The sequence below is a fragment of the Lichenostomus cassidix genome, chromosome 9 (assembly GCF_008360975.1).
Source record: "Lichenostomus cassidix isolate B80296 chromosome 9, HeHo_3.0, whole genome shotgun sequence".
NCBI classification, from domain to species: Eukaryota; Metazoa; Chordata; class Aves; order Passeriformes; family Meliphagidae; genus Lichenostomus; species Lichenostomus cassidix.
Window position 1 is genome coordinate 3,221,647 of NC_139490.1, and position 27,813 is coordinate 3,249,459.

Below are 27,813 nucleotides of genomic sequence, written 5' to 3' on the forward strand. Positions count from 1 at the left end.
TTGGGTGCCCGCCGCGTCCGTCCGCAGCGGGCCGAGCTTCGCCGCCCGCCCCTCAGCCTCAGTGTCTTAGCCCCTCAGCTCCTCAGCCTTAGCCCCTCAGCGCCTCAGTCTCTGGCTCAGGAACGGGGCTTGGGTGCTCATGGATGGGGGGTGACATAGCGCAGAGGTGACAGAGGGGGTGGCCCGGCGGGGGTGACACACAGCGAGTGCCCGAGTGGCACCGCCGGCACCGTGTGGGGCTCAGCGGTACCGGGAAGGCAAAGCCCAAAGAGGCAGTGCTTGTAGCCAAGCACCTTCCACGAGGTGTTAATGGAATCACAGGATGGTTTGGGTTGGAAAGGACCCTACAGCCCATCCAGTGCCACTCCTGCCATGGCAGGGACACCTTCCACTGTCCCAGGTTGCTCCAAGCCCCAATGTCCAGCCTGGCCTTGGACACTTGCAGGGATCCAGGGGCAGCCACAGCTTCTCTGGGCACTCCGTGCCAGGGCCTCAAACCCTCACAGGAACAATTCCTTCCCAATATCCCATCTAAACCTACTCATCAGATTGCTTTATTTTTTCAAAGGTTGTTGGCTACACTTTGTTTTGGGTGTTGAATCCCACAGCTTTCCCTGTGCTCCCAGAGCCCAGCTCAGGTCACTGGTGCGTCTCAATTCAAGCCCCCAGAATGTGCCATTTTCATTCGGTGCTCCCAAATCCCACTGTGGTGCCAAAACCAGGTCACGTATTTCATCAGCATAAACTCAGACTTAGCATAAATACAGCTTCCTCTCCTAGCATACTTTATTACAGAAAAAACAAAGCCGGACCAAGAGCCAAGCTGAACTAGAAGAATAAGCAAAAAAAATCAAATACATATGCCAAAGTTGTTTTTTTTTCCCTAAATGTATCTAACTCATAAATCTATGTTTTTCTTTGGCATTATTCTGGCCTTAATAGAAAAACAACATCAAAGAAGCTTCAGAAATTCTTATTCAAATATTCTGCATATTCCAGTAATTAATAGCAGTCAGTACCACAAGCTAATATGATTTCTAAGTGTATTTCAAATATCTGTTTGATATATTTTCATTTAATGGAATCCCTTGCTCTCTGTTTGAGGACCAAAGTGTTTGAAATTATTATTATTTAGACGTCCAGGAAGAGATTGTAATTGCTTTGAAACAGTGATGCTTAAAAAAAAAAATCATGGTCTTTTCTGTTGTCTTTAGGAAGCTTCATGGAGTACTCAAAGTTATATTTAAAATCTTGTTCCAACCAGGAGTGTTTCAAGTTTAGGTATTTTCATGCAGATTTAGAATATTCATTTCTTTCTCAGAAATATTCCCAGAAAGGTTCTTACTATCACCCAAACTCTACCTCCCCTCCCTCTCCCAAGCTCCTTCAGTGTTATCCTGTGTTTTTTCCATTTCCAGGCTCATCAGGCTGAGTAAAATGAGATAATTCTTTATTTTTGGACTGAGACTTTAAAATCACTGGGGGTGATTTATACTTCAGTATTGCAGCTCTTCAAATTTTTTGTGTTTCCACTTGTTGCTTACATCACCTCTCATAAAACCAGTCTGTGTCTATAGTTTTGATTGCTTTGCACTGGAGAACAATTGGCTGACATTTAAAAATGTTAAAAATGATAAAATGTAAATTTAAAAGGACACTGAACCCACAGTGTTATTTAATACCTATTCCAAATACACTTAATTGATTATGGTGTAAACATACTTTATCTGCTTGTAGAAATTGGCAATATCATTAACAAATGCTAAGGGAAAAAAAAGAGCAAATTACTATCTCATTTTGTTTAATCAAATATTACTTATATTCAGTAACTGCTAGTGATAGATCTCTTCCACTCGTGTAAATTGTGATTCTCCATGAACAAACCAATTAAAGTTGAAATGAGGAATTTATTGGGAGCAAGGGACTATTATGCAAAGCTATTAGGCAAATTTGAATTGGAAGTCCCAAAATAGAAAGGCTTGGACCTAAAAGAGGCTGTAATGTATTAAAAAAGCATTAAATTAGTTGCTAGGAGAGCAACGTTACTTGGCCTAATCTCTGGGTGCGTTGCTGATATAATCAGAAGAGATGAGGGATGAGTGGTTTCTGAGCCATGGGGAATCTGCAGGGAAGCTGCAGAGGGAATTCATGGCAGGAATTTTCACTCAGCCATTTATCAGCTCTGCTTTCATTTCCCAAGCAAAGGAGGCTGGTGTGACCCAACTGCCTGCCACTTTGGGCTCTGCTCTACCAGCTGAGCATTGGCCAATTGCTGTCAGGTTCAACCAGTCTGGAGAAATGTTGAGCAAAATGAAGTTCCTCTTAAGTTTTGAGAAATGTATGAATTATAACCCTGGAAGTTCCTGTCCATAAGGAAAGGTTACATAGACTCAACTGAGTAACTGAGAACCTGATCAGCGAGAGATGTTAGAAAAATCCCATTTCCTAGGGACACAGGTTCTCATCATCAACCACAAGATGTGGGAAGTGCATCCTCTGTAATTTGGACACCACAGAACTACGTTTTTTGGTTTGCCTGTTTCCTTTGTTTATTTTCCTTCTCATAATACAATTTTCTTCTATTTTCTTTCACTTTTTTCACTGTCAGTTTTGCTAAACTCGATGCCACAATTATTACATAAGTAGGGATGCCAGTATCTAATAAAAATGATCATTGAACAGCTTTGAGTTTTCCCAGAATGCTGTAATGAGCACAACGGCTAAATAGATCAGGCAGCAATTATTTTATTTTATTTGATTTCATTTCGTTTTATTTTAATCTTCCCAATCAATGTATCAGGGATCCCAAGCAATGAAAATGCACATTAAAGGTTGTCCCTCACAAGTCACAGCCCATTCCTTTGGTTGCCAGAAGTTCAGGAATGTTCTGGCAAGGCATCTGTTATTACCTCTCCAGCTACAAAGTACATTCCAGCTGCAGATGTTTAGCCAAGAATGACCTTTCTGTCCAGTGGCTAAAGTTTATTAACACATACAGAGATTGTTTTAATGTGCAGTGTCATCTAGTAGTGATCAGGAACTGCAGGAATAAAAAGACTGGGCTTGAAGAGGTGAATGCTCCTGGGAAAATTGGATTTACCCCTGCTTGAGGTCATAGTTTGTGACATTGGAGGAAGTCAGGATTTTTATAGCTGACCTATGTTTGAGTGTCCAGCTTGAGTGATCAGTTGAACTCTGCTTGCTGATGTCCACATTGGAGGTGAGGACCAGGAGAGTTGTGTTTTAATATAGAAAGTTCTTTGCTATTTACCATTCTGGGGGAGAAAAAAGAAGTCAAATATAAGTTATACCAAATTGGACACTCCACATCATCAGACCTTTGACGTTTACATTCTGTGCCCCAGTTCTGGATGTGGAATAGGAGATGATGATTGACTTCTACTTCATGGATGCATATAAATCTACCTTTATCTAAATCCTGCAGCATTCATGGTAGGAGTGCGGATAAAGCACTGGTGAGAAAATTTTGTGTGAGTAAAAAGAGTAATTTAAACAATTCCACACTGAGGTGGGAAATGTGCTTCCTGGTGGAGATGTCTGAGGAGGCTACACTATGACTTCATCTTGTTTCTGGTGCTTCCTGACTTAAACAGTCTTGTCATTTTACTGGCTCAAAACCATTATCCTTTGTAAATATTTAATGCAGGTAAGAGATGCATTAAAATGTACAGATGTTGCAGCAGGACTAGGAAGTAATGGAGCTATATTTGTCACAGACCTACAAATTCATTGTTCACATGACACACACAGGATGCACTTGGAATTGCCATACGTGACTTTATGTCATTGCCATGCAGTCAGCACAGCTGAAATTCAATGTGTCCTGTGCTGGAGCCATTAGTTGCCTGTCAAGGCAGAACAGTTCTAAGAAACACTGAAATTTGATCAGCCTTTTGCTGCAATCCCCAGGGGAAAAAAACCCTCTTCGTGCCATTACGTGCTCCATTGTTCTTAACATGACAGCTTCCATAAAAACAGTAGTAAACACTTAAAATAAAGATTAGGATCCCATATCTTTTAAACAGTGAATTGACTTTAAACAATGGTCAGGTGATTCACCTTGTGAGGAAATTTGCAATGGGAAACCCCTGTTCTTGAGGAACAAAAAAGAAATATAATAATGATTGAGTGCTAATGATAATCTGGATACTCCTACAATTAAGGGGCTGGATATTTGAGTCTCTGGGCACTGCTGTAACGTTGCACATTGTGTGCACTGACACGGGGATCTGTTTGTGTTTGGCTCCTGTGTGTTTTGTTGCTGATTCAGATCCCCCTGAACCAGGGGGTGAAATGCAGACAACAACTCAGGCTGCCCCATGCTCAGGGAGGAGTCTTGTGGGATTTTTGTGGGAATGGGAGGGAAAAATCCTACATGGGAGGAAAAAGCCCTGACTGCTGGGAGAGCACCATGCAGTGTAAGGACACAGCAGCCTGGTGGGCTCTCCATGCCTGGAGTGTTGGGGAATTCTGTGTCCTATCTGCGAGGGAAGGAGGCTTCCCCACGTTGCTGCTTCCAAAGACAGCAGTTGCATTCCGCTTTTTATGAGTTAGAGGAAATTGTTGAACTTGGGAAGGCTGACTGCAGACATTGTTTTTCTCTCATACATAGGATAATCTCCAGTGATTACATTTTCCTGGTTCATTTCCCATTGGGCTGTCCAGACTGGAGGCCGTGGCAGATGCAGGAGTAAATAGGTCAGTGAACTTTGAATTGTTCCATCCCCTGCCTTTCCCAGTCTTGTCACACTTATCCATTTTGTTCAGAGGCTTTGTTTTTCCAGCACCTGAATAAAAGCCAGGATCTGTTATCCCACAGCTGTGAAACTTTCTGGCCTTCCAGAAATCCCATCTTCACAACTGTTTGCATTATCATTGCACTGTAAGGTAGTGAGTGATGAACTAATGTTCATTCATCGATGTTTATATCTGGGATTTCCTTGTGGTTTTTAAAGGATCTGAAATGGAGACTTTAAAATGGAGTTTGGAAACTCTTACTTTGTAAAGTTAATTTGAGGAGAGAAAACATTCACTCAGGAATTTATGTTTAGAATCTGAAGAAATGCAGATAAAGAATTTTAAATGAACTCAGGATTTCAACAGCCATATCCATATTCATTTTCATAGGACTGCTATCTCTGTTAATGATATTATCATGACCTGGCAGACTCAGAAACAGAAGCTGTTTTTCCAGTCAGTTACAGGGTTATTCCCAAATTGTCATTGTAGTTTAATTGGAGTTACTGACTTCTAGCTTTTTCTTATTCACCAGGAAAATCTGTGCAGGCTTCTTTCCCAAATCATAATTATCTTTCCTAATTGTTAATCTTGGAAGGGCCTTGCTGTTACATTACAAACTAAAATTAGTTCCAGTCCAAAGGAATTTCACATATTTGTTTGGGACCTATAGAGTAGTGGAGAAAAGAGCTGAATTTGAGAAAGACTTGCTGAAAAATCTCAATCTCATCTAAAAGATATCCACAATTTCTTCAGTCCTATTAGTGAGGAATTACTCTTGACTGCTTCCTGTTGACAGAATGATTATGTTTTATTTGCTGCCAAAGCCTCACTTGAGTCACATTTTGCCTGATTCTGTTCCTGTTTGAGTTCCCTACAAAGGATTTTGTGTAGGACTCCCTCCACATTCTCCTGTTTACTGCAAGATGGATGGCTGGTGGCAGCTCTCAGTCACTTCTACATTTGTTTTCCTCACAGCTTTCCTTATTTCCCAGCTCCTTGGTCTGTCTGGGAGAAGAGGTTTTCTTGCAGAGGTCATGTTTATTATGCACATAAGTGAGGATGACAAAGTAAAGAACCACTAAGGACTCGAATGATGATGGTCCTAAAATAAATAATTAATGGCTCTACCAGTTCCACTCCTGAACCAGCTGTAGAAACCACACTGAAAATTGATCTTTTTTGTCTGTGAAAAAACATAACTTGGCTTTTGGCTTGGATCTGTTCAGCACCGTAAGGACAGGAAAAAAGATCCCGGGAGCTGTTTGTTTTTGTAGTTATTAAAACCGATGAGCTCAGAGTTTGGAAATGCTGGAAAAAAAAAAAGGGAGAGAAGACCTGGAGCAAAGCAAGGGGAATTCACACGCAGGGTGGAGAGGGAATGTTGGATATCGGTGCCACCTAGTGGGGATTCTCCACAAGATCGAGGAGAGCCAGGCTGCTGCTTTTCACCCTAAAAAAATCTCATAGAGAAATAAAGAAATCATTGATGAGGGTGTGGGTGCTCAGCAGCATCAATAAGTAAGGCAGGGAGTGTGTGAGGTGGAGGCCACAGGTGGTGGATGGAAAAAGTAAAGTTAATTAAATCTCTGCAGCTCCTTACAAGGGGACTGTGTCTTTTAGAGTAACAAAAAAACCCCTAACACTGCTCAGTGGGTGTAGAGGAGCTCTTGGCCTGTGGAATATTGCCCTGGAAGGTTGGGGAGGGGCTGGAGACACTGCACATGCAGGATTTATTAACCATACCTGGATTGGAAGTGCTCGGAGGCAATGGAGCTCATAAAGTTTTACAAGCATTTACACAGCACATTTACATTGTGAATAAAGAAGTGCTACAGCTGCTGCTAAGAACCTTTGCACGGAGTTACTGCCTTGTAAATAATGAGCCTTGAGAGCAAAATCTACTCACCTACGTTATCAGACATTCTTGTGCTCTGGCCGTGATGATGAACAGTCCCTGAGAGCCATGAAGTCCAGCTCAGTGCATGCCTTTATTGTTTGATTTTTTTTAAAAAAAAGAATTAATTTCCTTAGGAAATGATGTTGCAATCAGCCAAGGTGTTGTGATTGTGTGTTGTTCACTTTGAAACCTTGCAATTCATGGTCTAATTCAAGCAGATTTACCAGAGGGCAGCAATCTCAGATATGACATTCCTGAAAGTTTCATGCAAATTGGTGTCTGGGTTGAGAAGAATGAGCCAGGGGGAAATGTGCTGTCAACTGGCCCCTAATAATATGGAAAAATACTTAAAACATACTGCTAGCACAGAAAAAGAATCACCATTACCTTTCATAGTAAACTATAAACCACAAGATTTTCAAAGATAAGCTTCTGCTGGAAGTATTTGCTTAGGCAAAAGTAACAGAAAAGTGGTAGTGAAATAGGAATGAGGACAGGATCAGGGATTGAGCAGCATCAGGGGTTTTACTCCTGACCCCACTCTCTGCAGTGGGATCCCTCACAGCCCAGCACACTGCCTGGCACCACTGAATGCCACAAGGATTCCCAGCTGGAATGCATTTGCATCCTGGCAGAAACCCAAAGTGTTTGCCTTACCTAGATGGCTCTTGCTGTTTCATAAGAGAAGCCTGGTGCGCTCTGAACATATTCCTGCTCTTTGCCACTCGTTCTGCTTTACATGTGAGATCCCCTTGTGGGGCTCAGAGCTGCACTGTGTGAGTGTCAGAGGACAGAGGGACTGATGGTCACTCAAGAAGGTGCCTAAAAAGTGAGTGGCAATTCACAGAGTCCCAGGAAAAACGAGTAGGAATGGAATGAATTCCTGGTCTCTGTGCTGCCCCTGGGACATCTTTGCCTCTTGTCTCTGGGCTCAAAGCTGCCCTTCCTTCCTCCCCACTGAATGTGGAGAGAGGAGGATTTGGTTCCTGGGCAGTTGGCCTTGCATCTATAGGGATCAAATGTCTGTTTACAGAAGTCAGGCCAGTCCTTGAGGAGAAGAGGGAGAGAGGAAGAGATACCAGAACCTGGTGATGCAGATCACAGAATCCTAGAATGTTTTGGGTTGTAAGGGACCTGGAAGATCATCTCATTCCAATCCCCTGCCATGGGCAAGGACACCTTCCACCATTCCAGTTTGCTCCAAGACCCATCCAGCCTGGCCTTGGACACTTCCAGGGGTGGGACATCCATGATCAGTGGGGACAGTCCTTGTGTTTCAGCAAATATCCCAAATCCCTACAGCACCAGGCACACTTGGAAACCTGATTCTCTGTGGTTTCTCTGAGGATATTTTGTACTTTTTGGAGTGTCACTTTCACTGACCTGCTACAGGGCTGGGACATGAGATTGGGGAGGAACTGTAAATGTTATTTCTCAGATGTTGTTTATTATCTTCAAAAGGAATCTCCTTTTCAAACAGTCCCACAGAAGTTCCTGAATTTAAAAATAGCAGCCCTAAAGGGTTTGCATTCTCCTTTGGGCTTAGCTTCTTCCGGATTGCATGAGCCAAGGAAAAGCCTGAACATATAGGGAGGAAGTGACATGGACATATTGCTCATGATGAGAGCACTCAGCAAATGGGAAACAGAAATTTGGCAGGGGCAGTAAGGAAGATTAAAATACATCTGGACTAGAGCTGTGCTATTCCGAGGGGTGAAATAACCAAAACAATTGGAAATCAAAATCCATTATTGGATATTGTAACATTCAAGTGCCAGCAGTGAGGAGAGTGAATTTGCCAGATTTTGGTAAAATAATATTTTATTATGGTGAGCTTTCTGCAGCAGCTAAGATTAACTTCCTGGTTGCTTAAAATTAACTTGGTTTATCTGTATAGAGACTGAAAGAATGGAGAAAGCTGCTGCAGCAAAGCCATAGAGCTTTTGATTTCGTATAGCTCATGTAGAAGAAACGTGCTGTTAGGAAGAGCTGATGACTTTTCTCCTGTTTCAGATAGCAGAAATCTCCAAATATAAGGATAAAAAAATTCCTGACCTCCTACCCTTAAGAATAATTAAAAGTGCAATTCCTAATGAAATCAAGTATGTACTATATTTACCTACAGGCTGCACTTCTCAGAATGGCTATTTAATGTGTATTATGTGCATAAAACAAAGCCTGGAATTCCTACAGACACTTTTCTGGGTGACACACTCGTTCTCCTGAAGCCAACATCAGCTTATTGACTGCAGCATACTCCAGATTTCACTTTTACTTTCTTTTCCCTTCCCAATTTAATAGGCGATGGCTTTGTTTTGACTTGACTCATAACCTGAGGCATGACTAACGCTGATGTGCAGCGATAAAACTTCCTGTTAGGGTAAATCCCAAGAAACTCGAGCAACTTTATTGTCAATTTGGACTCATACCAATGTTACAGTGGAGGATTTTTTTCATTTTTATTTCCACAGTAAAAGTAAGAGGCCCCAGCTGAAATATGACAGCCAGGCTGCATGTTAGAGCAGTTTAGGTCCAGAGCCAGACCTGTATTCTGCAGCCTGAATCTTTTTCTAATTAAAATACACTTGATCTACTGTTACAGTGCTCGAGAGCTTTTGAAGTCAGACTCTCCCTTTCCCACTTTTGCAGGGTATTTTGAGAAAAGAAGGTTGTCTCTGCTTTGGGACACATAAATGGAGCTTGGTTAAAAGATGATAGTAACCATGGAGTGGATGAGGTTGTAAAGTTCTTGCTCCACTTTGATGTGTCCATCCTAAACCCCTGAATTTTTTACAGCAGTTGTCACAATGGTATTTGGTGATAGATGAGGTTTAGGCATGGCTTGCTGTCTTTTTTTTCCCCTCAGCTCAGTGTTCACTGTCTTTTTAGGGCTCTGTTCATGTGTTTCAGTGCAAATTTTGAAACTAGTTCGAGAAGTAAATTTTAGATAATTTTCTGAAGACATGAAGCCTCAGGATCAGTCAGGATTACCCATCCTCTTTGTCACTTATAACCCAATATGCCAATATTTCTCCACAAATACCAAAGGCACATGGTCTCATCTGAAGCACAGTTAAGTTTTAATAAATGGAAAATAAATGTCCATTTTTTTGAGTAGGAATTACAGTATCTAGGATATATATATTTTTTAAACAGTTTCCTTCCCTTATTTGAAGGGAATAGCTAAACCCCTGACTTTAACAAGCTTCACACTGTTAGCAATGTGCTTCTTAGAGCTCACCTCAAAGTCCATGCAGGTAAATCATGTTATTTGATACATTCACATCAGATGCAACACACAGCTGAAAACTTCAGGGTTCTCAGAGGTTGGATGACACTCCTTAGTGTCACTTTTTGGGAGAACAGTTGTCCTAGGAGAGCAAGAGTTGGTTTAAACTGATGTTTGGCATCTTAACCTCAGAGGATGCTCTACATCAGCCTCATCTGGGTTGAGGACTCTCCATCCCTGCAAGTGTCCAAGGCCAGGTTGGACAGGGCTTGGAGCAAGCTGGGACAGTGGAAGGTGTCCCTGCCATGGCAGAGTGTGGAACTGGATGGGCTTTAAGGTCCCTTCCAACCCAACCCATCCTGGAATTCTGTGATAAACTGTGAGTGGCAGATGTCCAACATTTTTAGTTCGTGCAGGATTTCTCCTGGCAATAACAAACACTATTTAAGGTGCCAAAGGTGTTACCACTGGTCACAACTTCTATGTGTTAACATTAAAAAATTCCAAAGCCACAGACTAATGATCATCCTTGGGGTTTTTTTCACTTACAAAACTCCACACAGTTCAGCCTGTGTAGAGCAGTCCCATATAACAGGAAACTTTGCCCAAGAGATCTGGCCATAGGTCTTGAAACCTCTGGAAATCTTTTTAGTACTGCATGGGCCCCAAACCCCCTCATTATAAACCAGATCCAGAACATTCATCCAAGCTTTCTATCCTGTTTCCATGCCATAGTGCTTTGTTGGGACACAACTGAAATTCCTTTGAACTCAGATTCTCCTTGACTACAAGAAACATTGACTGGGATTCTGCCTTTAAAAACAGCAAAGCAGAGGAGCCTCTGTGCTCAGTCCCAACCCGCCAGGCCTTTGTGATCTGAGCTGCTTTCCACACAACATCCCAGGTGACAGATGGAAGTTACAGTCCTCTTTGAGTCAGGGGAAGGGAGAATTCAGCCATGGATTCTCCACACTTTCTGGGCACAAGGTGCCCAGAGAAGCTGTGGCTGCCCCTGGATCCCTGGCAGTGTCCAAGGCCAGGTTGGACAGGGCTTGGAGCAGCCTGGGATAGTGGAAGGTGTCCCTGCTATGGCAGGGGGTTGGAACAAGATGATGTTTCAGGTCCCTTCCAACTCAAACCATTCTGGGATCCTTTTCTATGGTTCTGTGATTAAAATATTCCAAACCCTGGGCTTCTGACTGTTTTGGATAACCGTGTTGAAAAGTCTTGATGTCATCCCAAGCCAGATGGGGATCATACTGTAAATCTCCTTTTCTTTTAGGCTGGGGGAGAGTTTCTCCCTTCAAATAATGAGCTGCTTTTACTGAAACAACCAACCAGAAATGTGCTCCTGCCAATTTAACTTATTTTCCTTTGCACCTAAAGATTGAATCTGGAAAAAAAAGGGGATTTTTTATGTTTTACTTTGATCATACTGCTTCTCTGTCCAATATCTTATATATTCCTTTTGCCTTGAAGTTTATATGGACTTCACTTTGAGGCCATATTTACCCCTGAGATCAGGACTGTTGTTGAATGGAATTTGGAAAAGGGATTAGAAAATACAAGGTATGAGCACAGATGTTAAATGTGCAGTAAAGAGCTTTGAACTGGTGTCTCTCCATCCCTAGAGCCCCTCCAGTAGTGGCCAATAGTGCTGATACCACTGAAGAGGATGATGAGGGAAACAAAAAGAAGAGAGAAACAAAAGGAAGAGGCAAACAGGTAGACTGATGATCTGCAGATCATTAGTAACCTTTCTAAAAAGAGGAAAACACCCCCAAAATTCCTCACTCCAAGCTCCCTGTGTCTCATTCTTTAAGATTCTTCTATAAAACAGTTGCCTTCTGAACAAAGACCACCTATGTTTCGCCATATTTTTAGGTTTCTGATTCATATTCCTCAGCAAGAAGCTTATCCAGCCTTTTTTAGGCACCTCCATTTGGATTGAGGGCTGTGGGACCTGGAACTTCATCTTTCCCTGACAATAAGCACCACAAAATTAAAAGACTGGAGTATATTTGCGACACTATTTGCAGACACAAATCCAGCAAATCCCTCTGGGGTCCTTGGTAACCTCTCCGATGCTGAATAAGAAATAAGCCCTTTGAAGTGAGGACATAATCCTTTTTGGGGGATTTTCAGTGAAATATGACTTCACGTTTCAAGACGTGGCAGGGAAGCCTCTGTATGCAAATCACCCCGTGCTGATGAGGTGTTGTTTTACTTTTTAATGAGAGGAGAAACGCTGACTAAAGTGCAGCCACGTTATCCATTAGAAAGGAGCAGTGTATTTGTTAGCCAAATTTAACACCTCGTAACGAGAACATCCAGCGACAGAAATATTTCTTCCTAGTGCATTTTGGTGGGAAAATGCTGAGATCTTCTGGCTCTCAATTTGCACAGCACAGTTCTACTTTTTGCAGGTATGGGCACTGTCAGGACGGGGTGGTTGCTCCTCAGACTACTCAGCTGTGGTTCCACTGTTCATTTTAAATTATTTTTCTCCATTACATCTAGGGATGGCACTGGCACCTGAACTTCTCAGCAAATACAGAGGCTGGAGCCAAGTTGGTCTCCTTTCCAGCAAGTGACAGGATGAGAGGAAACAGCCTCAAGTTGCACAAGGGGAGGTTTAAATTGGATATTAGGGAAAATTCCTTCATGGAAAGCTGTGGAACAGGCTGCCCAGAGCAGTGGTGGAGTCACCATCCCTGGAAGTGTTCAAAGAATGGTGGATGTGGCATGGAGGAAATGGTTTAATGGTGAACACAGTGGTGCTGCTGGGTTGGCATTGGACTTGATGGCCTGGAGGTCTTTTCCAACCCAAAATATTCCATGTTTTTATGATCCCTGATTGCAACAGTAGAAACTTCTCCAATCCATCTGAGACTTCTCTCTGACACAAGGGGTTTTTTTCCCCCAGTTATTCTCTACCATTCAGGCAGAGTCAGTTTGAGATTTATTCTTCCTCCTCTTTCTTTTCTCCTTGTTCAATGATCTTGAACCCTGAGTTATTTAAATTTCTCTTCTATTTGCACTCCACAATTCTTCAGCAGCACCAGCACGTGTAGGGAACCCCTGAAAACTCTGCTTCATGTGGCTGTTCAAGCAACGACATTTCGGGCTTCATGCAGGGCCAGGACCTCGTGCGTTGTTCCTGTGGGGCACAGGAGTCTCGCAGAGGTCCTCCTGTCCCAAAATCCGCTTCCAGAGGAGCTGGCAAGGTGGGACCAGGAGCTTTCCTGGGATCCCCAAACCTGGTGCCCTTCCAGGACGAGGCCGCCAGGTGGCACCACATCCCTGATGCTGGGGGACATCCCGGCTATTCCCGCTTTTCCCGGCTATTCCCGCTTTTCCCGGCTATTCTTGCTTTTCTTGGATATTCCCGCTTTCCCCGGGCATTCACACTTTTCCCGGCCATTCACGCGTTTCCCTGTTATTCCCGCTTTTCCCGTCTATTCCTGCTTTTCCTGGGTATTCCCGCTTTTCCCGGCTATTCCCGCTTTTCCTGGATATTCCCGCTTTTCCCGGATATTCCCGCTTTTCCCGGCTATTCCTGCTTTTCCCGGCCATTCTTGCTTTTCCCGTCTATTCCCGCTTTTCCTGGGTATTCCGGCTTTTCCCGGCTATTCCCGCTTTTCCCGCCTATTCCCGCTTTTCCCGGCTATTCCCGCACGTCCCGACATCCCCGCATCTCCCGGTTATTCCCGCTTTTCCGGGCATTCCTCCTTTTCCCGGACATTCCCACATCTCCCAACATTCCCGCATTTCCCGGGCCAGTCAGACTGGGGAAAGCTGTGTCCAGCCCGGGCAGGGAATGCTGGGCTTAGCACGGAGATCTTCAGCTCCACCTTTGTGCCTTTTCTGTCTGGCAAAACCAAGCCCTGTGAAGGTAAAATCACTTCGGTTTAGATTTCAGGCTCAATAAAATCAAAATTCCCCAGAAGGTGACTGTGGAGATTGAACTAAACTCCAAATGTTCAAGCTTCCTAAAAAACAAAACCCAACCCAACCAACGAAACAAACAAAAAACCCCCCAAACCTTCCAAAAATCGTGATCACAGAGTTCCCTAAGCCAGCACATTTGTTTCGTGGGAATCCAGGGAAGTCCTGGCTCCTGAAAAGGTCTCCTGGTCTGAAGGTTCTTTGTGAGAGGTTCTTTCAGCCCATCTGCCCTTCATGTTCCAGGACACCTTCATGGAAAGCCCTCCCAGGCTTCCTTGGTCTTCTGTGCCACAGATTTTCTTCAGATCTGCAGCCTGACACGTTCTGCTCATCAGGTGTTTGTGTCTCCCCTGCAGCATCTCCAGTTTCTGTTCCTCTCTCCCACACCTCCTGCTCCTGTGCAGTTCCAGGTGTTTGAGGAACATCTGGAATTTTACAGGCCTAAAGAACTTGGCTACTGGGAGAAACAGCATTTTCTCCTCCACAGAGTAGTAAATACTACATTGACACTCTTCTTCCACTCTTCTGCTCTCTTCACTGAGAGTAGAATCCGTTCAAGGAAAATAAAAATTAGTTGGTGCATTTCAAAGGGGTCTTTTTATTTACCAATTTTATTTCAGAGCCAAAGAAGAAATGGGATATGGGAAACAGGAAAAAAAATCCTTTCCCAGTTCATGCTGGTTTATTCACAGAGATGTTCATTATGTCACAAAACATAAAACTGTGTTTGATAATGTTCATCTGAGCTTCCCATGATCTGATCCATCAGCACTGCCCTCAAGATAACTGCTCTGCACATCCTATCTCTGCCTCTGCCTCACTTTGGATGTGTTGCAAGCTGCCCTTTTCTTCCCTGGGAATGAGGGATGATCATTTCCTTCTTCCAGTGTGTGGTTTATTTAAACTGTAAAAATTTAATCTCCCACTGTATGTTTTTTCACAACTGGTTTTGTTTCAGTGGACATCCCTGGAGGTTAATATAATGGAAAAATATTTGCAGTGGTTTTATTTTTAATTGAAATTTTTCTTTCTGTCTATGAATTGCTGATAACATTCAGGAAAACTTTTCCACAACTTTTTAGCAGCCTTTTGCCAGAGGTTTCTGAAGTGTTTTGGGATCTGCAGGATGAACATTCTAAAGTGCCAAGTGAGATGATAACAGTGGATGTTTATTACCTTGAAACAATCCACAGAGTTTCACTGGAAACAAGAATGAAATGTTTGTACCCAGCTGATGGAAACCAGGGGCTTGGAAAACATTTAATTCCCTTTTTCCCCCCACTGCAGCTCTCATCCTGCTTTTCCTTGACCTGCTGTTCTTGGAGTGCTCGTGGGTTGCTTATTTTCAGTGCAAATTTGATTCACACAGCCCAAAGTCTGCACTGGAAGTGAAGCACTTTGGCTTAGGTTGCCTCATTATTTTTCACCCTGGCACACCATGGCACAAAGGGGGTTTTGCAAAGCTTAATTAAAACCAACAGGTACCTCTCTCACCTGCCCTTGTTCGAAATGCCTGCCTGGTGTTGAGTTTGTGTACTTGGGCTTGTACAAAAATATTTATGGCAAATTGGTTTCAGACTTACTGTAACAGGGCTGTTGTGGCACCATAGGATTATTTATGTCTCAGAATTTCACCCCTTAAAGTCCAGGTTTTATTTGACAGCTAAAAATGCATCTGTTCATCTCTTCTAAGTGGACTTTTTACCACTGCAGAGCTCCACAATCACTGGGAACTGCTCAAATTGGAGGCCTCAGTCAGAGCCCTAAAAGGAAAGTGGAAATCTGTGTGAATGGGGGATCTCCAGGGCAGCTCCAAATGGGGCTTTGGGTCACTCACTTTTCTCAGGAACAGCTTTTATAGGAGATATTTGTGGAGGGAAAATCCTGCTAACCTCAAAAGCATTGGAAACATGTTTTTCTTTTCAATGGACATCTGTCTTGCTAAAGACAAAACAGGGTTAGAAAATAATGATGAGTCTGTGGCTCCAGATCATCTTCACTGTTTGTCCATCCCCAGAACAACCTGGATTTGTCAAAAGTCTTGCTGAGCGTTAGGAAGTGTTGATGTTAGTACAACACTCCGAAGTGTGCTTGGAGAAATCCCATCATAACTCAGAGAAATGTCAGCCAAAGGCAGAGCATCCCCAGCAGCCTGGAGTTCACCCTGCTGGAGGGGAGCTCTGAATTCTTGGGGGAAATGATAAATGCTCCTGGAATGTAACTTCAGCAGCTTTGGTTTGTCATCTCTGAGCACGTGGGCTCTGCTTTATTGGCAACCCAAAGCGAGTCAGTCGTGGCACAAGGAATGTGCTGGACAAGGTCAGGAGCATTTTAAGGCAGCAATTTCTTTCCTTGGTAACATGAGGCAGAGATGTTTCACCAGCCAAGGGAAGGTCAGTGTGATTCAGGGTCACACTTAAAAGTGCCAGCCTTGAAAGGGTGATAAACACACAGAGAGCCAGAATTTCCCACTGTTCAACTGGTTTTACAGCTGGTTACTCCAGAGTGTTTTTTACTCCAGAGTGAGCACAGGTAATCATAAAAACCTCTCTTGCATTCACACCTGAGGGGAGGAGAACACGGTGAAAGTTCCTTTGAATACCTGTTTTTTTGGTATGTTGTAAACCTGTCAAAAAAGCTCTTTGCAGGATGAGATTTTCCCCCTGGGGTCCAAGAGTTGAAAACTGGCTGGACTGGGTAGTGACAGACTTTCTTACAGCTTCAGCACAAGTTGGACATGCTCCCTTATTCTGGAAGATAAGACTGTGGGCATTTTGTTTGTTAGGAGCAGGAGATGCACTGAGTGAGAATAATTCATGTTTCCTAAGCATGGCACATTTCTTTAATACGCCTTTTCTACAGGCAAAATGTGGCTGTGTCCTGTCCATCATCTGTCCTAGGAATGGGAAAATGAGTGACAGAAACTATTTGTTAAAAATGGTTTAAATTGTTCCGCAAATGCTACAGGAAAGAGACATTCTTTATGTAGTTACACTGTGATCTGTACTTAAAGTGAAATATACTGGGGGGAAAAAAACAGACATGGTCAATGGGGTGTGTTAAAGGGCTTTTATTTGCATGGATGATTCACTTTGCCAGCTCTGATTTATAAATCTGTGGATTCTGACTAAATATCCATTTGAATAGCATTTTCCCCTCATAACCACATACTCCAGCTGGAGTTTGCTCAGCAAAACTGTCACCCCCCCACCTCCAAAAATCAGATCTTTCTCAACATCCTGATCTGTCTAGGGCTTAATGGTAAGAAATTTATTTTACAAATCTAGGGATAATAAAACTAAATCACTGCAGAAGGGAACAGGTGGAAACATTCATGTTCTCTGATGTTTAGACTTGTATATCACAACAGATACTGATTTCTAGAGACTGATGGTTTATTATTAGTTTATTTCTCATAATTAGGCTGTCTGTGTGCTCACACGGACTTTGTGAGTCACATCTCAGCTCATTATCTTGGGAAACAGACCTATTATTTTTGAAAGCCATCCAGTCAATAAATTAGCTTGGAAGAAATGATAGTCCAAAACACCTTTTCAATAGATTGCTGTCATGCTTGGTTCCTATCAAAGAGAAGGCTGGATTTTTTGTCATGACATATGGATTAACTGAGCCTTTCCTGCTGCGAGAAAACAAAAGGCAATTGGTGATGCATGGAGCAAAAAAGATCTTAAAACAGAGACATCAACAAAGAAACACGACAGCATGAAAAGACAGAGTACAGTCTGCTGTCCACATTTACAAAGTCATCCTGCCTGCAGCTCCAGCACAGCTACTGCCTGTTCGTGCTTCCAGCTCTGCCAGTGTTCCTGCACTGCAGCACCTCAAACCCTTCACCCAGGCAGCAGGAGGATGTTAACCAGAGGTTTTTTTGGTCCTGATGGTGCTTTCATGCTTGCTGTCAAGCCGTGAGGAGCTCACCCAGTGTCAGCAAGGACTAATTCTCCAGGCACAGCTCCTTTCCTTGCTGTGGCTTCCATTTGCTCTTCCACACTGCTGGGGCCATGTGGAAATTTCAATGTGATACAACAGAACAAGCTGATTGCCATATTTCCCCCTCATTATTTATGCATGAATATGGCTTTTACCTGATAGGATTTTTTCCTTGTATTTTATGCAGTTCTGATGTATTTAAATAGCTCTCTACATAATGTTTAATGTGACTTCGTAATTGCCAATTACATCTTGATGCTGGATGTAGATATAATACAGAGATTTAACACAGCTGGTTCTCATCTGCTGTGAGACAAAGGCTCTGGGCTGGATCAGCTCACATCCTCAGCAGATCATAAAATCACAATATCCTGAGTTGGAAGAGAGCATCCAGTCCAACCCCTGGCCCTGCACAGTCACCCCAACAATCCCACCCTGTGCATCCCTGGGAGTGTTGTCCAAGCACTCCTGGAGCTCCCAGGGGCTGTGACATTCCCTGGGGAGTCTGTCCAGTGTCCCACCACCCTCTGGGGGAAGAACCTTTCCCAATATCCAACCTAAACCTCCCCTGACTCAGCCTCATGCCAGATCCTGAGGCTCAGAGGTTGTTACACTGTGGGTGAGGGAGAGCCCAGAAGTGACACTGCCATGGTGATTTTCTTCCTGAGTGCAGCTTCAGGAATTTTGAACTTTCTGATATGACATTTAAAATTTAACCAAGTGAATCTTGATCATTATCTCATGTTCTTGCTCCAGGTGGTCTGAATTGATATTTTGGCTTTTACCCCTTAAGCATCTGAGCACTTTTGCTTCAGTGTCTTTAGTAATAAATGCTTAGTATTTTCTTGGTTTTCAGAGAACCAGATATTTTATCCACTATCTCTTTAAAAGTGTGTCACTTCTCTGAAATTCGGGCTATTTGTGTGAAAAATTATTCATCTATTGTGCCGCTGCTGTCATTTTGACTATTGCTTCTAAGTGTGATTGATTCTTAAAGAACAGCTAATAGAGCTCTTTGCCCACTATCCTCTTGTCATTGCTGGAGATAGAAAGAACCCTTTCAGCAAGAGAAACTATTGATTTTATTACACCTCGTACAGACTGCCATCCAAACAGAACCAGGGAGCTTGATCCTTCCCTTTCTAATCCCTGTTTTACATTGGTAATTCCTCCAGCATGTTTCTGTGAGGAATGAGAGAGGCTCACACAGCCTCTGCAGGTGGAAGGATTGGAGCTGTCATCCCTTAAAACACTGTCCCTTAAAATTACTCAGAAGAAAAGCAGAAGGACTGTGGGGCTTGCACAGAAACCCTGAGAAAGTAGAAGAAAATGGTCACATCTTACTTTACCCACAAAGCCTTTAGTTATTGATGAGCTCTACCTGCTTACATAACTCCCATAATGCAAACAGACCTCCATATCACATGGATTAATGGATTTGTCCTTAGGCCACCTTGGCAAGGCAGGGAGAACTTAAAGGGAATTTTGAAATGAAAGCACAACCCCCCAGTGCCTTAAGACACGGAGGTGAAATCCAAGTGCTTTAATCCTGGCAGGGCAGCAAGAATTGCCAGCCCAAAGCTCACAATGGCCACACAATGGTGATGTTTCCCTGATGCTTTTAACAGTCTGGTTCAGCCTGTGCTCAGAGCTGCCTCTGTCAGAGCAGGGCTTTGCCTGCCCCTTGCTCACACCCCTCTGTGCTGCCTGAGATAACCTCTCCAGATGTCATGGAACCAGGATTGATCCTCAACAGGGATTATGCTGGAGGACACACAGGTCTCTATTCTTGCCCAACAGCTCAAAAGAAAATATTTTCCTTCAGTGTTTCCTGCACTTCTGCAGGTCTTCACCTTTGGAGGCACCTGACAGAGGAGAAACTGGGATGAGAAATTGGATATTTCTGGAAAAATGCTGAGAGGAAGAGAAAGCCAAGAGAGGAATGTAGATGGGTGGAGGTGCTGCAGCAGGAGCAGAAGGAGGCACTGAGCTGAAAAAGAGGTAACTTGGCCTTGGCCCCTCAGCTCAAGATTGCTAAATTATCAGTGATCACTTGACAGAAAGATCAGGATAATCCCAGACCACAGAGTCCAAACAGACAGAAATTTTTTCCCAGGCCAGTATTTAAGCCCAGAGGAAGATGAGATTTAGGACACATCTTTGTCCCTTATGTTTTTCTGGGGGATAATTTACATGGCTTCCTGTGGTGATGCTGTGGATCCATTTCTTCTCTGCTGCAAGTTTAGATACTGCAGCTCTACCTTAGGAGCTAAACAGCCTAAAGTTATCCTTTTTTACAACTTTACAGCTCTTCTCATGACTCCTTTCAGGTCACCTATGAGCTTTGGGAGCAAGAAAACAAACCCAATTCCCATAAACTTTTAATTCCTAAGCTATCAAATTCTCATTCCCATGCTGCATCTACTGACCTTTAAGTAAGTAAAAACAAGCCTTAAGATGGACAGAATGGTTTATCATAACTAATGTATATCACTATCACTGCTGTGCTCAACACTTACAGAGAGCAAATACAGAAAAACACCGTAAATTTAAAAATTCTGGGTGAGTAGTAACGCTGCAACAGCCAAAATACATCGTAGCAGTTTGGGACACAAATCCCATTTACACTGAATATAATGTGTACCCAGAGAAACTGCTTTTCAACCTGGGTTTTAGTGCATTAATGCAATTCCTAATAACAGGAGCAGTGTCCTGTGGGGCTGCTACCTTGTTCAGCACACACAGAATTAAGTGACAGGGGAGGAGCACCTCAGCTGCAGAGATCCACAGGGCATCCCCTTTATCCAGATCATGCCCACCCCAAGCTCTGGCTGTCAATTGCATATTGCCCTGGCCCAAATTATCATCTATCACACTAATTGATGTTAAATGAAATGTTGTCTACCATACCAGTTTAATGACATTAAATGTTTGAATTTTCCTCCTGTGAGTTCAGTACTAGAGTGGGGGAAATGCTGTTGCACAGAATGTTCTGCAGTTGTTTAGATCCACAAAATCACCTTTGTAATTGCTGATCAATCCACAGCCTTTTTTCCTGCCTGCTTCATTGCTGGGGATAAAGGTCTTGTACAGAAAATTTAGGAGGCAACTTGCTGATGTGATAAAGATGTGATAGGAGCCTCTGATAGCCCTGCAGTGATAACCTTGAGCCAGGGACTGGTAGGAAATACATGGCTACAAAAGAAGGTGCTGCTACACTGAAAAGAAAGTTGGCACATATCATTTTCTAATTCTAACTAAATTACAGCACCTGATCATTTCCCAGGGTCAGGAACATTGCAAACAAGCTCAGCCAGCAGGTTTGGACTGCCTTGGCACCACTGCTGTACTCACCCATGCTATGATGACATGGATACATGCAAATCTGCCTTTGCAAATTGCAGCTGGTCTTTGCATTTTTTCAGCCTCTTGGTGTTTTTGTGTGATCTGAAAGACAAATGTATTTGTTAAGAGAAAACATCATAGCACACTCTAATGTTCGGGTTAATTGTGTATTTTTTGGTTATGATTTAGATTAGCACAGGGCTGAAGATCCCCAAGCAAGGTACAGGATTCTCTTGCACCCAAACACAAACCAAGAGGATTATTACCTCTTCAGGGAGCAAAAGGCCTAATTGTTGGAAGTCACTGAAAGTTAGTTAAATTGGCCTCCTCCAAAGCTATTTCCTACAGTAACTTGAGGCACAGCCATGTTTTGAGCACAGGAGTTACCAGAGTGCGTTGTTCTTGTACCTGAGGCTGCAGCACACTATGGTTATGGTGATAGGATTCATAATTAAACAGCTGAAACCCAGCAAGGAGCGAGGGATTGAAAGGCACTGCCTGGTGACCAAATCCAGTTCCCTGTTATCACATAAAAACATATTTTAGAATTCTTCTAATGAATTTACAGATTTCCTCCACGCAGCTAGTTCTTCATTTTGCTGCTGCTGCTTGCATTAGGCTGTCCCAGACACTCACTGCTCCAGCAGATGTGTGGCTGCTTTGGACTGGCTTGTTCTCTTGTCTTTTCCTGTGCCAACATTCCTGGGTGTCCCTGACACTGATCCTGTCCCACCCCCCTCCACAGAGTGCTTTAGGAGAGCACTCACACAGCAATCCCTCTTTCCTCCCTCAGCTTCATCCTGCTAGTTTAAACAAGCCTCAGTTTTGCTCGTCTAAACACATCAAATTCCTTCTCTTTTCCTGGCTGTCTGTTTGGCTCATCCTAATGCTCCTGCTCCACGTCTGCATCATGTTGGATTCTCTTCTGCAGCTCCTGAAGAGTCAAAATTGTATGAGGTAGCTCAGAAGACCCCCTAGGAGGAGCAATTATTCTTAGTCCCAGAGTGTCTCATCCAGCTTTTCATGGCTTTAGATTCCATCCATGTTGCCCACAGACTTCAGCCTCAAAGTAATCTTGTTTTTCCAGCAGGAGATTCTGGTCCTCATCAACCTTCCCCACAGCAAACTCCATGAGGCTGTGCCTATCGCTTTTGCAAAGATATTACTATTTTTTCCTTCATCACTGAAAGTTCATTACTGAGCTTCCCATAACTAAACAATTTCCCTTTTGACACAACTCACCATTATATCCTCCTTAGCTTTTTCTGCACAGAGAACTGCTCGAGGTTAAACAAGTAATTTCCCACATCTAAGAAATGCTTTGCTGAAGTCAGAATAGATCAGAGTTTGCATCTAAAAAGTCAATAATAAAAGAAAAATGTTGAGTTCGTTTGGCAAGGTTTAGCTTCATAAACTTTTCAGAACTTTACGGCCTTTCTATTAATCTTTAATTATAGTAAACTTCAGAAATATTTTTGATTTTTGCACAAATTAGGAGGTCAAGTCTAAAAAGCCTGTAACTGCTGACATTGCCTTTTCCCCCTGTATATCTAGGTGCTTAATTCATTATTGTCTTGATCCTTGAATTAATAAAACATGCTTGGTTTGCAGTACTCAGCCCAGGCAATGCTGATTTTCTCAGAGAGAAAGCTCCTTTTTTGACTGCTGTATTTTCCTCCTGTCTAATTCTTTACAGCAATGTGGGTTTCTCAGACACTTCTCGTGCAAGCCTTTGTCGGAAATGGGTTTCTCCACGAGTTAATCACAGAATTACCAGCTGGGGATTCCATCCCAACCCCATTTTGGTGTCGTTGTTGTGGCTGTGGCCCAACCCGTTAAGCTGCAGATAAAGAGCCATGCAGGCATGTGTGAAATATTTAATTGCCACTTGCTTGCTGCAGCCCTGTGCTCGCTGCTTCCTGGAGCGTGGTCAGCACAATTCCCCCACGCACAATGATTTTATTTGCATTTAGCAACAAATACTGCTGATGCTAATATCTGCCTCCCCGAAGAATTTTAAGAGAAAGCTTATTAAACCATTTTCAGTTCATCAGCTCCCTGTGGAGAACAGAGTTTAAATCCTGCTGTAGAAGACGTAAATATCCATCTGTATGTGCATGGCAGTATGGGGTTAACTCTGTGGATTAGAAGAGCTGTTCCAGGACATGTAGAGTTCCTTGAGAATAAAGGAAATTAAATACCTTTTCACGTATCAGAGTTATTACAATGACAAGAATCCTCAATGCTTCTTAGATATCCAGGATGAGGAAAACAGGATCTGTGTACTGCTAACTTTTAAATAGTTCATTTATTCTTTTAGGAGAACTTGGCCTTTAACATTTGAATTTTTTTTTCTTTTAATCATGGACTCTATGAGTACCTTTGGAATATATGTTTTAGCATGAGGTATTCCACAGAAGCTGTGGCTGCCCCATCCCTGGAAGTGCTCAAGGCCAAGTTGGATGGGGCTTGGAGCAACCTGGTGCATGGAAAGTGTGGAACTGGATGATCTTTAAGGTTCCTTCCAAGCCAAACCATTCTGTGATTCCCTTTTCTCATGTCCTTGGTCCCAGACTAAAGTCAAACAGAGTGCTGGTGTTTAAACCATATGTTCAGGCACCTGAGCTTGACCCATTTTGGTTAAAAATGAATCTGGATAAATTCTGGGGAGGGGATCCAGCAGGAAGGAAGGACAAAAAAAACCCCCTTCTTTTTCTATCAAACATAACAAAGTTATCTTAATTTTAAAACATCTGTTTTAGTTCTAAAACCATCTGAAAATCTGGGTCAGGTCTTGCAGTTGCTGCTCACTCCAAATACACACTGCAGTCTGTGAGTGTCAATAGGGGAAAAACAAATACAAAATCTTAGAGGTTTTTTTTCTTGGATTTCAGTATCACCATTCCCACGAAATTCTCCTGGTTTCTGTTAATAATTGAGAAATAGATTTATGGTAGGTGAACTGTCAGGAGGAAAAAGCACAGACAAATGCTCCTTTATGCTACGGATAAAGCACCTTTCAAAGGCAATAAAAACATGAAGAATAAGGGAAAAAAAATCTCCTTTTTCATTTCATCCTTCCCTCCAAGCCACTACATTAATTAGCTCTCTGACTGATTACTCAGTCAAGGACTTGAAAGATCAATGGTGACAGTAGCCAGGCAGGTAATTTGGAGGAAAAAACAGCCAAGTAATGCTCTAATGTCTTTGGGAGAATGAAGTGTGGTCTAGTTGTGTCAGCAGAACAGACAGAGAGGGAAGTTACACAGAGGAACCACCACTGACTTTCAGTTCCGTGACAAATCACCTGGAAGTGTATTCCTGGGATTTCATTAGCTCCTAATTGGAAGCAAACAAACAAAGCAAGCGTTTATTCGTTTGAATTTTCGGGTTTTAAGTAGCAGTGATGTGCTCAGCACTGTATTAGACAAAGGAGGAAGCTCAGGATCACATGGCAGCTCACATCTGAGATCCATGAGAATTCCAAAGGGATGGGGAAACCCTGAGGAGAACTCGACTTCTGAGCACTTTTTTTCTTTGATTTATTTTGCGACCGCATTTTCAGTGATGTAGATGAGAGTTACCAGTTTGAACATCTAAATCCCAAATTTTGAGGGGGCTGCCTACCCCGGAGGATAAATTAGAATGATTGAAGTATCAGTGCTTGTTGAGGCTGGAGTTTGCAAGGCTGAGGTTGCTTTAGTGTTGTTACTGCCTGGTTTGTGTGATTGACTTCTTCCCTTTAGTGTTGCCCTGGCGCTCACTGAACTGTGCTATGAACTAACAGAAAAATTCAGCAGGGGCAGCAAACCTCTTTCATCACATATTTTAATTTTTCTTTCACTTTTTTTATTCTGCATTTATTTGTTTCAATTTTCCTACAGGATAACTCCTGGAATTTTCCCGTCCTCTGGATAGATCAGGAATATTTGGTAATCAGATTGTGTTGCCTACCTCTGATTGGCCAAGTCTCCAAGGGCTCTCTGCATCTCCTGACTTGATGAGCCTTTAAACACTCCTAGCACGAATACCCCAAATTTGATTTCTCTCAATGCATAAGCCTGAAGATACTCCGCTAAATTTTTGAATGAGTTGCTTGTTCAGCTGCTTGCAGATTTTTCAGGTGGATATCAGCGTGGCCAAGAGAAGATCACTGTGAAAAAAATGGTTAAAAACCACATAAAACAGTTCCTCATAGAAAATGTTTATTAATACATGCACTGCTCTGCCAAATACTGGATTGCTCTAAAGTTCCTAAACCCTAATTCTTTCCTTTGTGTTGTGATGAGGCTGGAATAGCTGCATTAAATTTAGAGTTACATCTGGCTCTCACCTGTGTAGGTCAGGGAAGATGTGACTTGCCCCCAAATGTGTGATTTTAATTTCAATGTACACAAGCACACCAGATTAGCCACTCATTGGAGTGTCGTTATCCCAAACCCAGAAATAGATGAAAGTACTCCCAGTTGCTATTGCCTGCCAACATAAAACTTATTTTAGGATTATATTGTCAAGAGCCTGTTCTTGCTAGAGTTTTGGTTAACTAATGCTAAAGAGAAAAGCTCGGGAATGAGATCAGCGGTCTTTACAGAAGTAATTGTGGATGTGGGTAACATTTTATTTTCCCAATCAGATGTAATAGGTCCCTGCAGAAATCTCCTCCTGACTTGAATATCAATGGGCTTCTACTAATTCTGTCAAAAAGAAATACTTTGTTTGAACGTTTTTTCCTGTTTGGAGAGACTGAGTGGAGTGAGGGGACACCTTTTTGCCCTCTAAAACTACCTGGAAAGAGGTTGTAGTGAGGTGGGGGTCAGGTGTGTCCCAGTGACAGGACAAGAGGAAAAGGTCTTAAATTGTGCCAGGGGAGGTTTAGATTTGGTATTAGGGAAAATTTCTTAATGGAAAGGGTTATGAGCATTGGAACAAACTTCCCAGAGCAGTGGTGGAGTCATTGTCCCTGGAAGTGTTCAAAAAACGTGCAGATGTGGCACTCAAGGACATGGTTTAGTGGTGAATGGTGTTGACAACTGGTGATCTCAAAGGTCTTCTCCAACCTCAACAACTCTGTGATTCTATGATCTGCTCTGGGCTTGAATTGTTCAGACCCTTTCTATTTCCCCTCCCTGGAGGAACATCAGACACGAACGAAAACCTAAATTCCTGTTCCTGGCAACTGTAATTTCTATAGCTGCTGCCTGTAGGATTGGCAGGGTGGATGGAAGTGGCTGTGAAAGGAGTAGGATGCTGGTGGAAAACTCCCCAGAATGCAAACCTGTTGGACAAACATTCCCTGCCTGTCCCCACACACTGTGTGGCACTGCCAGAGCCAGGGCCACGAGCAGTGTCCCAGTCCCCAGTCCCCAGCAGTTTGCTCAAACAGCGAGTTTGTCCTCACTCGAGGTGCCAGGGAGTGTCTGTGGGTGGCTCTGCTGCTCCCAAGTAATGGAAGAGAGAGGGTCAGAGGGCAGAAATGCTCAGAAAGATAGAAATGAGGCAGGAATTTCAATTCAAAGCTAATGGATGGGGTTCGGAGGCTGCTATTAGCAGAAATTATCACTCTGTTAATGTACTTCAGGCGGCATTTTTTACAGTTGAATATGGTGTTATTTTCCTAGTTATCCATTCCCTGACAAGTGGTTATAATCAAAGCTGTCTGTGAGCACTATTATCAGAAACTTACTATTATGTGCTGCAGGAAAAAATATCACTGGACGCTGCAGTGCCAGAAAACCATTGGAGGTTTTAAAGATCTACTGCAACACCAAGTATTTATTTATGTACTACTTTTACCTCCTGTGGAAGAAAATAATTTTAACTTAATTTTCTTGTCTTCCCCAACTGCTTTAGAAAATGCACCTCCCAAAATAAGTCCATAATTATGATTAACAACGCGGGCTAGGTCCTCAGTTGCTGTAAATTAGCTTTCCCCCATTCCTTGCAATGGAGCAAAGCCAATTCCTTGGAACACAGAGAGCTCCCAGTGCCCTTGGCATGCTGCTTTACATCTTTAAGGATATTAACAAACCTCCTTTAATACAGCACTGTACAGGATTTACTCTGGCCAGAAAAAACTTTTAAAAAAAAGGGATAAATCTGGCATCATGGTCCTAAAAGTATTTAAAATTATCTCATAAACAAAATGAATCCTTTCAATATATTCTGTTGATGAATTAAATCAACAAAACTGCTATTGCTCTGTCATGTGATCTGGCTTTGGAGAACAACTTTATTTCCTTCTTAATTTTCAGGTAGGCCATATACTTAATAATATTGCTGTAATTCTGGCACAGCTCTGTGAAGGAAGGAGCTCCAGTGAGACAACACAGAAAGAAAGTAATTACCAAAAAAGTTTTATATCTATACAGTTGACTAGAAAACATGATGTAAAAAATCACCTGCCATAGGGATTTTGAGGTTTAAGGATATGAATAGGCACTGAAAACTTCTGCACTTTTTATTTAATAAATCCTCAATAATGATCAGATTAATCTGAGCATCGAACTAATAATTTCTGAAAACATTCTCTGTTTTAGGCTGCTCTGCCATGCTCTCCATTCTGTCAGTGATGATGAAAATGATGATTCAAGACTAAGATTAGTGAAGAAAAATGCAGAATTCCTGAGGATACACTGATAAACACTTTATATCTGAAACAGGTACTATCCCTGCAACTTGTTCT

At 42.6% G+C, this 27,813-nt stretch overlaps 1 long non-coding RNA gene across 1 annotated transcript; it reads left to right on the top strand.

Annotated features, from left to right (window-relative positions):
- The first annotated feature begins 470 nt into the window (after positions 1 to 470).
- LOC146433076 (uncharacterized) lies at positions 471 to 27,791 on the top strand. Its single transcript, XR_014853916.1, has 3 exons — positions 471 to 645; positions 4,634 to 4,719; positions 27,668 to 27,791. It is a non-coding gene; the product is annotated as an uncharacterized LOC146433076 (long non-coding RNA).
- Positions 27,792 to 27,813: the final 22 nt, after the last annotated feature.